Here is a 14222-nt window from a genome sequence, read left to right on the forward strand (position 1 = left end):
CTTGTTCATCATAGCAGATTAGTCTCACATGTACATAATTGTTCTCTGAAAAGAATAGGAGAAAAGAAGGGGAAGAAAACTATTTGAAGAGATACTGGCCAAACATGTAACACCTTTGACGGAAATTATAAACCCACATAGTCAGGAAGATTAATAAATCTTTTGAAGTAGAAACCTGAAGAAAATGACAAGGAACATTGTAACCAAGTTTCAGACCACCATTAATAAAGACAGCATCTTAAAAGCACCTAGAGAGAAAGAAGACATTATATAGAAGAACAAAGCTAAGAGAACAACAGACTTCTTGACAGAAACTATGCCAACAAGGGAAATGGGATTATATAGCTGAACTACTGGTAAGAAATCTTATCAACTGAAAAGTTTATTTTTAGGAAATATGTTTTAAAAACAATGGGCACCTGGGTGGCTCAGTGATTGGGCATCTGCCCTTGGCTCAAGGCATGATCCCGGGGTCCTGAGATCGAGTCCCACATCTGGGTCCCTGTGGAGAGCCTGCTTCTCCCTCTGCCTATGTCTCTGCCTCTCTCTCTGTGTCTCTCATGAATAAATAAATAAAATGTTTTAAAAAAAAACAAAAAGAAAAAAAATTTTTTTCATGCAAAAAAAGATAAGAAAATCCATTGCCAATAAACCTTCACTGCAGGAAATATTCAAGAAAGTTCTTCAAAAAGAAGATACCAGATGGGGAACATGGTTCTAAGTAAAGGAATGTTGAGTTCTGGGAATGATAAATGTATGGGTAACAGAAAATATGTTTTCTTATTTATTTCCCTAAAAAATAAATAGCTGTTTAAAACAAAAATAAAAACAGTGTATTGTATGTTTATTACATGTGTAGTAATAGTATATGTTACTGGGCATCAGCATAGTGGAAGGGAGGATGGAACATGGAAGTATATTATTTAGTCCAGAAACAGACCCCTAGTAAAGGCATTTTATGAAACAAAATTGTATAATTCTTTCCAAAAATGATTCAGAAACAATTGGATATAACTCTGTTTGTTTTTGTGTATAGAAAAATGTCACAATAATTAATTATACTTTATTTATAAATGAATACAGAATGTATCAGACCTAAAGACAATAGCTACACCTATGAAATTCCTAGACTAAAATGTTTTGTGACCTTGAGTTAGGCAAAGATTTCTAGGACACAAAAAGCACAACCTATGAAAGAAAACGATAATAAATTATACTTTGTCAAAATTAAAGACTCACTATTTGAAAGACAGTGTTAGTGAAATAAAAGAGGCAAGCCATATTGTGGAAGAAAATATCTGCTAAAAGAAATCTAAGAAGTAATTGTATCCAGAATATGAAAAGAAATTTAGAACTCAATAAACCACAACAAATAAGTCACAAAATTTGAACATGCACTTCACCAAAGAGATACAGATGGAAGGAGACACATGAACAAATGGTTGACATCTTTGTCACTAGGGACATGCAAGTTAAAAACCACAATGAGATACCACTACACACCCATTGCAGTGTCAAAAATTAAAAACACTGACAATACATATTGGCAAGAATGTGGAGTAGCGAGAACTATTTTATAGCTGGTGAAAATACAAAATGGAATAGCCATATTGGAAAATAGTTTGGCAATTTTTAAACACAGCTAACCATATGTTTATTATGAAACTCAAGTACCCATCCTAGATATTTACTCAAAGAGAAATGAGAACATATGTCCATGAGAAGATTTGTATGCAAAATTCCTACTGGATTTGTTCATTGTAGCAAATCAGTGAAAATAGCCCAAATGTCCAGCAACTAACTAGCAAATGATAAACAAATTGGGATATATTGATAAAATGAAATAGGGCTCAGGAATAAAAAGAAAGAAACTACTGGTACATATGACAACATAAATGAATCTCAAGAGCATTAGACTAAGTGAAACAAGCCAGACACACACAAGGGACTCTACATGATCTATTCTTCCATTTAATGAAATTCTAGAAAAGGCAAAATAATAGTGACAGAAAATAAATTTGGGGCTGCCTGGACCTAGGGGTTGGGGTGGAGAGCTTATTGTTTCCAAGGAAAGTTTCAGGGGTAATAGAAATGACTTTTCTGGTTCTGTTAATGTATATTTCTGTCAAAGATTATCAAAGTTTACCCTTACAATTCATTTTATGTCATTTATATACTTCAGTAATGCTAATGGGAAAAAAAATTAGTCTGTAACCGATAAAATATGGTAGACCAGACAGAGATAAAAGTAAAACTCTCTCACTACAAGATACCACAATTGGAGGCAAGTGTGTCTCCCTGAAACAGCTCCCCATTCCCCCACCCCTGCTATAAGGTAAGGAAAGAACATAAACACACAGAAAACATCCCTCTGGGAGGGATGGTGAACTTTTGGATTATTTCTAGTTTTCAGCTATTTCGAATCTGAAGGAAAGATTTGAAGACAAGTATACTTAATATGCTTGAAAAGTTATTAGAAAGGGGAGAATCTGTAAGTCAAGATAGGGCATGGTGCAAGGAGAAGAGAGTAATTAAGAGAAACCATAAAAATTTTTTTAAAGTTATGTGGAAAAATATCTCAAAGGGTAACTGATAAATTAGATATTCATGACAGGAAGTCAGTAATTAGAGGATAGAATTGAGGCCATAGGTGAAAAGAACCACAGAGATGAAATAGACAATGGGTGTTAAGAGTCATGACACAGGAATGAGAGGATTTAATGTATACCTAGGGCTGAAGATGAGAATAGAGGGCAATAGTAAAAAGTGGAATCAGAAACCACTGTCAGGTACTAGCTTTTATACTCTTTTGCCTAGATTGAACGCTGCTGATAAAAAGTATTAGGCACTTGGAAAAAATAGGGAGGAAAAGATTTAGGAGAAAAAAAAAATCAAAGACCTGTCTTGATGTCCCAGCATATTCTAGAAATCAATCAAACAAATGACAAATTCTTTGAATGATAATTTATCAAGAGCTTACTGTCCATCATAGACTGCTGTTCCCCCATCCATAGGTTGGAACTGTTCCTGGGCAGCGGCCACTCTGGGAAGGACTTTATTTCCCCATCCTGATGTCTTTAAGTGGGGCCACGTAACTGGCCAATGGAACATGAGCAGTGGAACATGGACTGTGTCACTACTAGTGTGAGTCTCTCCCAGCCTTGCTCATGTGCTGGTTGGAGGTGCTCCATAAGTCCTTATAAATCAGGTGTTGCTCAGTCAGGGGGGCTCCTGCCACCTGGGAGCCTAAAAGACTCAGCATGATTAGTCTGGGATTCATTGATGTTGCTGATATATCCACAGTTCCTTTCCTAGCCCCCAGCCCCACCTCCTCATGGACCTGGAAGGGTATATGCACACCTCAGACTTTAATGGTGTTTGAACCATTGTGCAATTTGAGGTCTATTTGTTAAATCAGCTTATCCTAAATATGGCAAAATGTCATCTAAAATATTTCTAGGGGCACCTGGGTGGCTCAGTCCATTAAGTGTCTGACTCTTGCTTTCAGCTCAGGTCATGAACTCAGGGTTGTGAGATAGAGCCCCTGCATCGGACTCTGTACTCAGCATAGAGTGTACCTAAGATTCTCTCTCTCCCTCTCCCTCTGGCCCTCCTTGCCCCACTCCCTCTCTTAAAAAAACAAAACAAAACACATTTTCATAGCCCTATAGAAACATGCTTTCTATATGAGGATCTTACCTCTTTGAACTTTTAAAAAGATAACTGTAAAAGTCTTTTTTCAAGACTGCTGTTTGGTAAGTTCCTTCCACTGTATCAACAGGGATAAATGAGGTGAAAACCGCCTTCTATTCATAAGCAGATCTTGAGCTTATGCATTATATGTTTTTTCCAAACATTTACCAAAAATAATCAAAGTACTCTATTAGATAAAAAGATGTTATTTTCTTGAAGGAATGGAGGTTCTATATTATAGTTTTGAAATGCTCAAAGTCAGATACTATAAAGACTTCCAGTATCTAGAATGTCAAGTATCTGTGAAAAATCACTGTTGGGCTCATGGGAAGTATCCATTGATGAGAAGTGGAATATAGGAGTTTTCAGCAGATACTTTAAATATTAAGAAAGTACTTTAAGAAATATTCCAGGGATTGAAGCCATGATTTGAGATTTTAGCAACATCAATTACCAAGTCTCCCAGAGGTTACCCTATCTCACCGCATTTCTGCTTGTTGCTGGCTGTGGAGCCTCCGTGGACCTACTTGGGCATCTCACTATGTTTCTCTGACTTGGACAAGATGGAAATGACGTTGAGTCCCAGATTTAGGAGACGAGAAAATGCTGACACCTCTATGTGGAAATATAATAAAATACTAACAAATGTCAGTCATTTTATGACATTCATTCAGTAGAGTTATGTGAAAAAGTTGTGTTACAGTACATATGAATGTATTGAAAAGTAAATTTAGAAGAGGGTAATTTTGAAGAAAGATCTTTTGATTTGCCATCCATAGATCCAGCTCCAGGCCTTCATCAACGGTTGTATACAGGAACGCAAAATGGTATAGCTTCCAGGGAGAATGATTTATCATTTTCTTATAAATTACATATGTGTTTTCCATACGACCCAGTGATGGCATTCCCAGAGCAATGAAAGTTTATATTCACACAAGTACCTGTGCACAAATGTTTATAGCACCGTATCCAAAATTTTTCTAGTCTTAGCATGTAGTCTTTTCCCTCTTGCAACTCCAAGTGCTGTCTCTACACCAGACAGGAAGAAAGTGAGGGGGTGACGAGGACTGGTGGTCCTGCAGTACAGCTGCTGGCAGCCTGCTGCACCATCTCTTCTGGTTAGACTTCTAGGTGCAAGAGATTTTGGAAAATGTTCTTTACCTGGTACATTGTAATTCCAAACAAAGGAAAGATTATTTCAGGGAAAAGTACAGAATCAGGAATGTGTAGATAAAGAGCAGAGTCTGCCGTATAAACCTGTCATTCAGAGATGACCACTAACATCTACGTTCATTTTATTAGGAGTGAACACATATTTTTATAAACATGATTTTGAATACCATTTAAACCATTTTTTCTCTCTTAACAATGGGCATGGATATAGTCCACACAACAAGCTGTTTGCTTCTCCTTTGTGTTAATTGGTTCCATAATTCCCCTGTTGGGAATGTACCGTGTTTGGGGGAATTTAGGTGGTTTCCAAGGTCATTAGAAACAAGACTGTGAAGAGTATCTTTGTAAGTATGTCTTAGGGTATTTCCTGTAAATGAAGTTACTGGGTCAGAGTTAGGTAAGTATGGCAGGCTTTTGATTTGATTGCTAAATTGCTCTTTGGAAAGGTTATTCTGATTTCCATTTCCATCCTGTTTCCAAGTACCTTTACTAGTGCCGGGATGGAGGAATCATTTAAAAAGAAAAACTCTTTGGTGAAAACATTCTAAAATTGTGAAGCCTGCTAAAAAGATGCAGATACTTCACTGGGAGAATCTGAGGCCCGTTTGTATAACTGGTATAAACCATCTCAATTGAAAAATTATGGGAGGGACACCTGGGTGGCTCAGTGGTTCAGCATCTGCCTTTGGCCCAGGGTGTAATCCCAGAGTTCTGGGATCGTGTCCCACATCAGGATCCCTGCAAGGAGCCTGCTTCTCCCTCTGCTTGTGTCTCTGACCAACTCTGTCTCTCATGATTAAATAAATAAAATCTTAAAAAAAAAGAAAACAAAAATTATGGGAACCATTTGTGAGGCAGTACAAGTGAGTAAACTATTTATATAGTTGGCAGCCTTAGGATTGCAGAGTCCCGGCTATATTCGTGATGAAGCGTCGCTCCTTTGCTCCAAAGACCCTCTCCACCCCAGTAATTTCTTCAAGGACTTCCATGTGTCCCCACAAATAAATGAGCCTCTCCCTTTTTTCCATGTCTGGGCTAACCCCCACTGCCACATAAGCTCTTGCTGCAAAGCCCCTAGAAGACTCCTCTTGCAGTTTGGACCTCATGAGGACACTGAAGACTCCTAGCAGGTCTCCAAGCTGTAGGAGCTCTGGACTGCAGGCTGGTACAGGGCCCAGGCTGGGAGTGGAGAGGGTCTGTCTGTCATGGTGCTTCCCTCTAAAACTCTGGACATAAGGTGAGCTGCCAAGCAGCTCAAATAACTGAATCCTTCAAACAGGTCAGTGATCTGGAGCAGGTGAAGCTCTCTTGTTTGTAGGATTAAACCAGCATAGAAGACCCCAGGGTGAGCAGGTGCCCCTTACTCCTCAAAGTTCTCTTCTTATTTTATTTCTATCTCACCAGAACCTCCCGTTTACCCTTCTCATTTTTCAAAATCAGGCACCATGCATGCAAATAGAAAAGAAAGGATCCTACCGAGGGCTTGAGTGGGGCACTGATGTCCCAGAGAACCTGGAGCCAAGTGCTCTCCCATGTGTATTTGCCCACAGCTTGCTTTATTTTCTGCTTCTGTAACTTCCTTAGACACACTTGGCAAGTGCTCAATCCCAGGATTTGCTTGACAAAGAAACAAAGTAAAAATGGTGAACGCACAATGAATGGAATAGGTTTTAAATAAAAGAAGAGACGTGGCTAGTGTTGTCATTTCACCTTGGAGCTACCTGGAGGTATAATAAAGGCTAGTGCATAGCAAGGAGCTGTGGTAAGGGACACAGTGAAGCAGAATGGTTAAAAGGTGGAGCTTGCCCTCTTTTATTTTTTCTTTCTCTTTCTTCTCTTTCTCTCCTTCCTTCCATTCTTCCTTCCTTCCTCTTTTTACTAGCTCATAATTTTGACAAATTTACCTAACATCTGTATTTCCTTATTTACAAGATGAAGATAAAACTATAGTCTGTGTCATGATATCTTTGGGAGGATTTGAAGAACTAAAGCCTGTAAGCCTCCGATCCCTATTTGACACTTATAAATGCTCAGTTACTATTAGATGTTCTTATTTTTAGATGATTTCTTACTGAAAAAATCAGTAAACCCCAAGCTTTCTGGCCCCATTATTTCTCTTGGCCCATTTAGCACATGCCCCAGACCTTCTCACTCTGGGTCCCAGAACTTTCCTCTCAAAAGGTCCCTCTGTCCTTCACAACACAGGTGGGCAGTCCCCATTTTGTCCCCTCAATTGTTGCATGTAAGTTGCACATAGGCTTGCTCCCCTGCTTCCATCCACATCCTTCCTTCTACTGAGGTTGTGGATGGAGCCCTCCCCTTAGGCTGTTCCAGGATATTAACCCAGAATAAGGAGGCCAGGTACAAGCATCTATCTGGCATTGGCAGTTAAGTGGGCTGGGTATAAAAGGGGAAGAACCAATCCTCCTGAGGCAGATTTGCTCCTCAACTGGGTGGCTGCTCTTCAGGTTCTGTATATTGTCAGCCTGCAAGAAAGCAGCCAGTATTACAAAACAACTATCACATGATGTTTATTTGTAAAAACCTGAGATCCCTTATTTTTCAGTATTAACAGATTAAAATTTTTGAAAAAAGATTTAAAAAATCAGGGAAAAGAGAACATCTCTATATATCTTCAAGGTTGAAATGGCTGGTGGGCCACTAGATTTCAATCTTTGGCCGCATTGGACCCACTTATCTGTCCTATAATCTAATGTCTTTTGGAAGATATAAAAAATTGAATGCTATCAGGGTTTGAAAGCTAAGGTTTTCAGGTACACTTATCATTTTTTTTCTCAAGCTACAGTCAGAGTGGCAGCTCAAGAAGTCTGATGATGTGTTCTCTTGTTTTTTTTTTTTTTCTTTTTAAAGTAATCTCTACCCAATGTGAAGGCTCAAACTCACAACCCCAAGATCAAGGGTCACATGATACACCAGCTGAGTCAACAAGGTACCCCTCTGTTGGTTATTTTCAATTCCACAGTTTATTTTTTTTATTTTATTTTATTTTTTTATTTTATTTTTTTAATTTATTTTTTATTGGTGTTCAATTTACTAACATACAGAATAACCCCCAGTGCCCGTCACCCATTCACTCCCACCCCCCGCCCTCCTCCCCTTCTACCACCCCTAGTTTGTTTCCCAGAGTTAGCAGTCTTTACGTTCTGTCTCCCTTTCTGATATTTCCCACACATTTCTTCTCCCTTCCCTTATATTCCCTTTCACTATTATTTATATTCCCCAAATGAATGAGAACATATAATGTTTGTCCTTCTCCGACTGGCTTACTTCACTCAGCATAATACCCTCCAGTTCCATCCATGTTGAAGCAAATGGTGGGTATTTGTCATTTCTAATAGCTGAGTAATATTCCATTGTATACATAAACCACATCTTCTTTATCCATTCATCTTTAGTTGGACACCGAGGCTCCTTCCACAGTTTGGCTATCGTGGCCATTGCTGCTATAAACATCGGGGTGCAGGTGTCCCGGCGTTTCATTGCATTTGTATCTTTGGGGTAAATCCCCAACAGTGACTTTCTTCAGAGAGTTAGAACAAATTATTTTAAGATTTGTGTGGAATCAGAAAAGACCCCGAATAGCCAGGGGAATTTTAAAAAAGAAAACCATAGCTGGGGGCATCACAATGCCAGATTTCAGGTTGTACTACAAAGCTGTGGTCATCAAGACAGTGTGGTACTGGCACAAAAACAGACACATAGATCAGTGGAACAGAATAGAGAATCCAGAAGTGGACCCTGAACTTTATGGGCAACTAATATTCGATAAAGGAGGAAAGACTATCCATTGGAAGAAAGACAGTCTCTTCAATAAATGGTGCTGGGAAAATTGGACATCCACATGTAGAAGAATGAAACTAGACCACTCTCTTTCACCATACACAAAGATAAACTCAAAATGGATGAAAGATCTAAATGTGACACAAGATTCCATCAAAATCCTAGAGAAGAACACAGGCAACACCCTTTTTGAACTCGGCCATAGTAACTTCTTGCAAGATACATCCACGAAGGCAAAAGAAACAAAAGCAAAAATGAACTATTGGGACTTCATCAAGATAAGAAGCTTTTGCACAGCAAAGGATACAGTCAACAAAACTCAAAGACAACCTACAGAATGGGAGAAGATATTTGCAAATGACATATCAGATAAAGGGCTAGTTTCCAAGATCTATAAAGAACTTATTAAACTCAACAGCAAAGAAACAAACAATCCAATCATGAAATGGGCAAAAGACATGAACAGAAATCTCACAGAGGAAGACATAGACATGGCCAACATGCATATGAGAAAATGCTCTGCATCACTTGCCATCAGGGAAATACAAATCAAAACCACAATGAGATACCACCTCACACCAGTGAGAATGGGGAAAATTAACAAGGCAGGAAACAACAAATGTTGGAGAGGATGCGGAGAAAGGGGAACCCTCTTACACTGTTGGTGGGAATGTGAAGTGGTGCAGCCACTCTGGAAAACTGTGTGGAGGTTCCTCAAACAGTTAAAAATATACCTGCCCTACGACCCAGCAATTCCACAGTTTAGAGGTCTGTGAAAGTGATTTGTCTTGGAGGCATCTAATCAACCATCTGGTTCTCTTAAAAAAAAATACTATAGAGTTGAAATAATAAGTCATCATATTAAACATAGCACTATAGTTTTTAATTAAGGAAATTCAAAATATCTTCACAATGGGTTTGATTTAATATTATATTTGATACTTTGTATTATCCAGATATAGTAGGCAGAATGACACTTCCCAAAATATGTACACATATGAATCCCCAATACCTGTGAATAGATTACGTTTATAGTAAAGTGGAGTTAAGGTGACAGATAGAATTAAGGTTTGTTAATCAACTGATCTTGAGATGGAATTATACTGAATTATCCAGATGGGCCCAATATAATCACAAGTGGTCTCAAAAGTAGGAAGAAGAAGGAAGCGAAGGAGTCAGAACGTGTGATGTGAGACTCAACCAGCTGTTGCTGGCTTTGAAGAGGCGTAAGAGGTCATGAACCAAGGAATGTGGGCAGCCTCTAGATGCTAGAAAATGTCAGTAAATGGATTCTCCCCTACAACTTCCAAAAAGGTATGCAGCCCTGCTGACAGCTTGATTTTAGCCCCCTGGAGGCCATGTTGGATTCTTGATCTTCACAACTATAAGATTGTGTGGTTTACGACATGAAGCTTCTGGTTATTTGTTACAGTGGTAAAAGGAAACTAATACACAAGATGTTCCTCCTGTCTTATTCTGTACTTAATACTTGAAGTTTCTGATCCTTTGGAACTGTCAGTTTTCCTATCTTTAAAATGGGAATAAATTCTATCTCCTGGTTTGTAAGAATATGAAATGAGGTTGTGTTTCAGTAGAGTTTTTGCTAGAAACTTACAAGCTCATTCACAGCATTTAAATTATCTGTCTTCTATTAGGCTGACAAAGACCATCATTTTCAATTTTTTTTCCTTTCAGTGAGAAATCTTATAGACTCCTAAAATATGAAAGTTTGAGAAACTTTATTACTAGCCTGAAGCTATATCTCTACTTTAGCGTTTAACAAACAGAGACAATAAATGTTATATATGTGTTTGGTAAATAAAATTGAATGGGGAATTACAGAGTACCAGGCTATAAATTCTTTCTCAATATTGAAGATTTATTTATTTATTTTTGAGAGAGAGCATATAAGAGCACATGTGCATGTAAGCCAGTGGAGAGGGGTGTTTCGGATAAGAGGCAAGGAACAGAGGGAGAGAGAATCAAGCAGACTCTCTGCTGAGCAAGAAACCCATTGTGGGGCTCTGCCTCACAACCGTAAGACCAGGACCTGAGCAGAAATCAAGAGTCAGATGTTTAACTGACTGAATCACCCAGGTGCCACTGTTTCTCAATATTAACCCACATATGCTAATTTAATTCTTCCATCATGCTTACTGATGTATGTTCCTTTATTATCCTCACTCTAAGATGAGAAAATTGAAGCTACAAAATCTTTAAATAGTTTTCCTGAAGTCACATGGTTAATAAGCGGGCCAGGCAGGGAGGATGGGACAATAACAACAACAACATCAATGACAATGTTGGGGTGGGGGGGACTTGGTGGTATCAGGATCTCTGCTCAAGCGGGTCTTCCCCACAGTCAGTGCTCCTAGCCACAGTGCTTTGATCCTTGTAAATTAGATTTTTTTGTTTATTCCTCAAAATTAAGTACATTTCCCTGCTACCCAGGGCACAGTGGGTTTTCCTAACCAGGCAGCTGGAATAGGTCTTGATTAGGACCAATATTCATGGTCACCTATTAATTCCTCTTGCTGGATATTGATTCAGGTTGGGCCCAGCCAATGTGCACCATTGTGATAGAATTGATTGATTATATTCGATTTCTCATCTTACAAAATGGGATTGATAATTGCAAGTACTGCTTAGGGTTGCTAATGAGTATTAAATGAGTTAATTTAAGAGAAAAGCTGGCTCTAGATAAATGTTAGCTCTTATTTCATCTGCAAATTAATAGTTATTGACAATTACAATGGATTGAGCTTTGTGCTATGTTTGGAAGAAATATTTTAATAAAAAAAAAGTCACTTCAGGTGGTGAGTGGCACTCCGGAAACATGCTCATGTAGGAGAATAAAGGACAGAGGGATTTGGGATTCTTTGAGAGAAACCCAGGAAGGGAGCAGAGGAGCCCTGAGACCCAGGACTATGAGAACCCAGCTTAGCTGGAAAAACTGTTAGTTAAGTGCGTGGACAATGGAGTTGGATCCTTAAGTCATTCATTTAGGGGATTTACTTGAAAATTCTCTTAATTTTAGTTTGATTCAAAGATTGGTCAAAAATGATATTGGAAGAGTTCTCTCTGGGTCAGGAGCATATCACCAGACCAGGGTCAAAGGACACATAGCATCAAAGACAGGATTTAGGAGAAAATAGGAAGCTTGGAGTTTCTTTTTTACAGATAAACTTCATTATGATATTGTCTCTGATTGAGGACATGTAATAGTAATGAATGACAGGGAAATGTGATATTCTGAAAACCCTGAGAAATTGGTCTTAGGGAAACACTAAGATGGTCCCCTGAAGTAAACACAGAGCTAGTGGCCTATCTGGAAGAACCAAGTCCTATGATATTTATTCTTCTCCACTCAATGAGAAGTCCTTTTATAACATAATATGAAAAATGATTATTATGCTGTTAGATTATACATTTGTTCAATCAACAAACATTCATTGTATATACCTTATGCCAGGACCTCTGCCAGGTGGTGGGGAGGCACTGATGAATAAGATAGCATCTGTCTTCATGGCTAGGTCACACTGAGCAACTCTCCAGGTGGGAAACAACACAGTGTGGTCAGTATAAGGGGCCAGGGGAGCAGCTGGCCTTTCAGAGAGGACGGCCTCATTGCAAAGGCGGCATTCTTGCTGCCACTTGAAGACTAATCCCCTTGTAAGTGAAGGACAGCAAAGCTAGTGTGCTGGATATCCTCCATGTGCTCCCCCAGACCGGTTCCCTCCCCCTGCCCCGCCCCGTGCTGTACTTTCCTCGGCTGACAATTTATGGATTGTTTCAATAGGCTCCCTTGTCATCAAGCTTCCAGTTGAACTTGTGCAATGGAGTGGATCATAATCTGGGAGAAAAAGGTTTGCTTATTTACTTTATTTGCTTATTTACTCCTACGGTTCCTTGCCTCCTAGTCTGTGTGGTGGCAGTGACTGTGATCCTTCACCTAAGTTCATTGCTTCTTTTAGGTGTTCCTTTTTTTTCTTTTTTTTACATTTTTAAATTTAAATTCAATTTGACAACATATAGTATAACGCCCAGTGATCATCCTATCAAGTGCCCCCCTTAGTGCCCATCACCCAGTCACCCCCAACCTTCCTCCCACCACCCCTTCGGCAACCCTTTGTTTGTTTCCCAGAGTTAGGAATCTCTCATGGTTTGTCTCCCTGTATAATTTTTCCCACTCAATTCTCCTCCTTTACCTTAGAATCTCTTTCACTATGGGCAGCCCAGGTGGCTCAGTGGTTTAGCAACACCTTCAGCCCAGGGTGTGATCCTGGAGACCCAGGATAGATTCCCACCTCAGGCTCCCTGCATGGAGCCTGCTTCTCCCTCTGCCTATCTCTCTCTCTCTCTTTCTCTCTCTCTCTGTCTGTCTCTCATGAATAAATAAATAAAATCTTGAAAAAATCCCTTTCACTCTTTCTTATATTCCCCATATGAGTGAAACCATATGATGATTGTCCTTCTCCGATTGACTTCTTCCACTCAGCGTAATACCCTCCAGTATCCCTTTTCTATCGCTACAACTCTCTTCAGGTTCTGGGAGCAACTCTTTCCCCATGTCCTATGGCTATGTTTGGTCATAGATCCTTGCAGTTGCTAAATTCGAGGTATTAAGACATCCCTTTTGGCTTTATCTTAAGCTTGCACACATCACTATACATATCCCATCTCAGTGCAATATCAGATTCCTCGTGGGACACCCACGGATGCAGTGAGTACACACCTGTCTCTGAAATGCACAACTTCCACATAGTGGTAATGTGTGGCTTTCCCCAGAAAGATGTGTCCTCTGATTACAGAGTCTCCAAGGCTCTATCATGCACAGTCTTGTACTCCATGCCAACCATGACCTGAGGTCTCAAAGAAAGTAAACCTGCAATAAACTAGGAATATGTAGTATCTTTTTATTTCTATTCAAACTGCATATTTCCTACTCTGTCTATGGTTTTAGGAATAACTTATGCTCTATTTTTAATTGAGCAAACAGTTATGATAGAGCTTGAAGAGGAAAAAAGATATTTAAGCATAGTCTCTAAGCAGTAATGCAATTTAAAAACAAGAATGTTAACTAGGATATTAAAGATACAGTTGAAATTATTAAGTGTATTTACTATCTCTTAAATTATGCCAATAGAGAAAGCCAACTCAGTGGTTCTTGTAATGGTCTTACAAGACCATTACAATAATTAGTAATTATGAATCATTTAAGGATCAGGGGAAAGTGGCCATTATTAAAATTTAAATTACATTTAAATAACATTTAAGGAAATATTTTGCATTTACTTTTACTTATAAGAATTAGTATACTAATGAGTCTTAGTCTATGCATCATGTGAATGATTCTCAATACTTACCCCACCATGGGAAGAATCAAATGCTATGTACTTTCTATTATGAGATCATCTCTTCTTTTGCTTTTGGTGTTTTCACATTTTATAGAAGCAGGTGTGAATCTGTAAGCAGCAAATGGAGTAAGGTCTAGGAATATTTAAAGCAAATTATTAGATGATCTTCTGTTGACCTCTTGATAGCTTTTCTTAAAA

This window comes from Canis lupus, chromosome 34 (genome assembly GCF_003254725.2).
Source record: "Canis lupus dingo isolate Sandy chromosome 34, ASM325472v2, whole genome shotgun sequence".
NCBI lineage: Eukaryota > Metazoa > Chordata > Mammalia > Carnivora > Canidae > Canis > Canis lupus.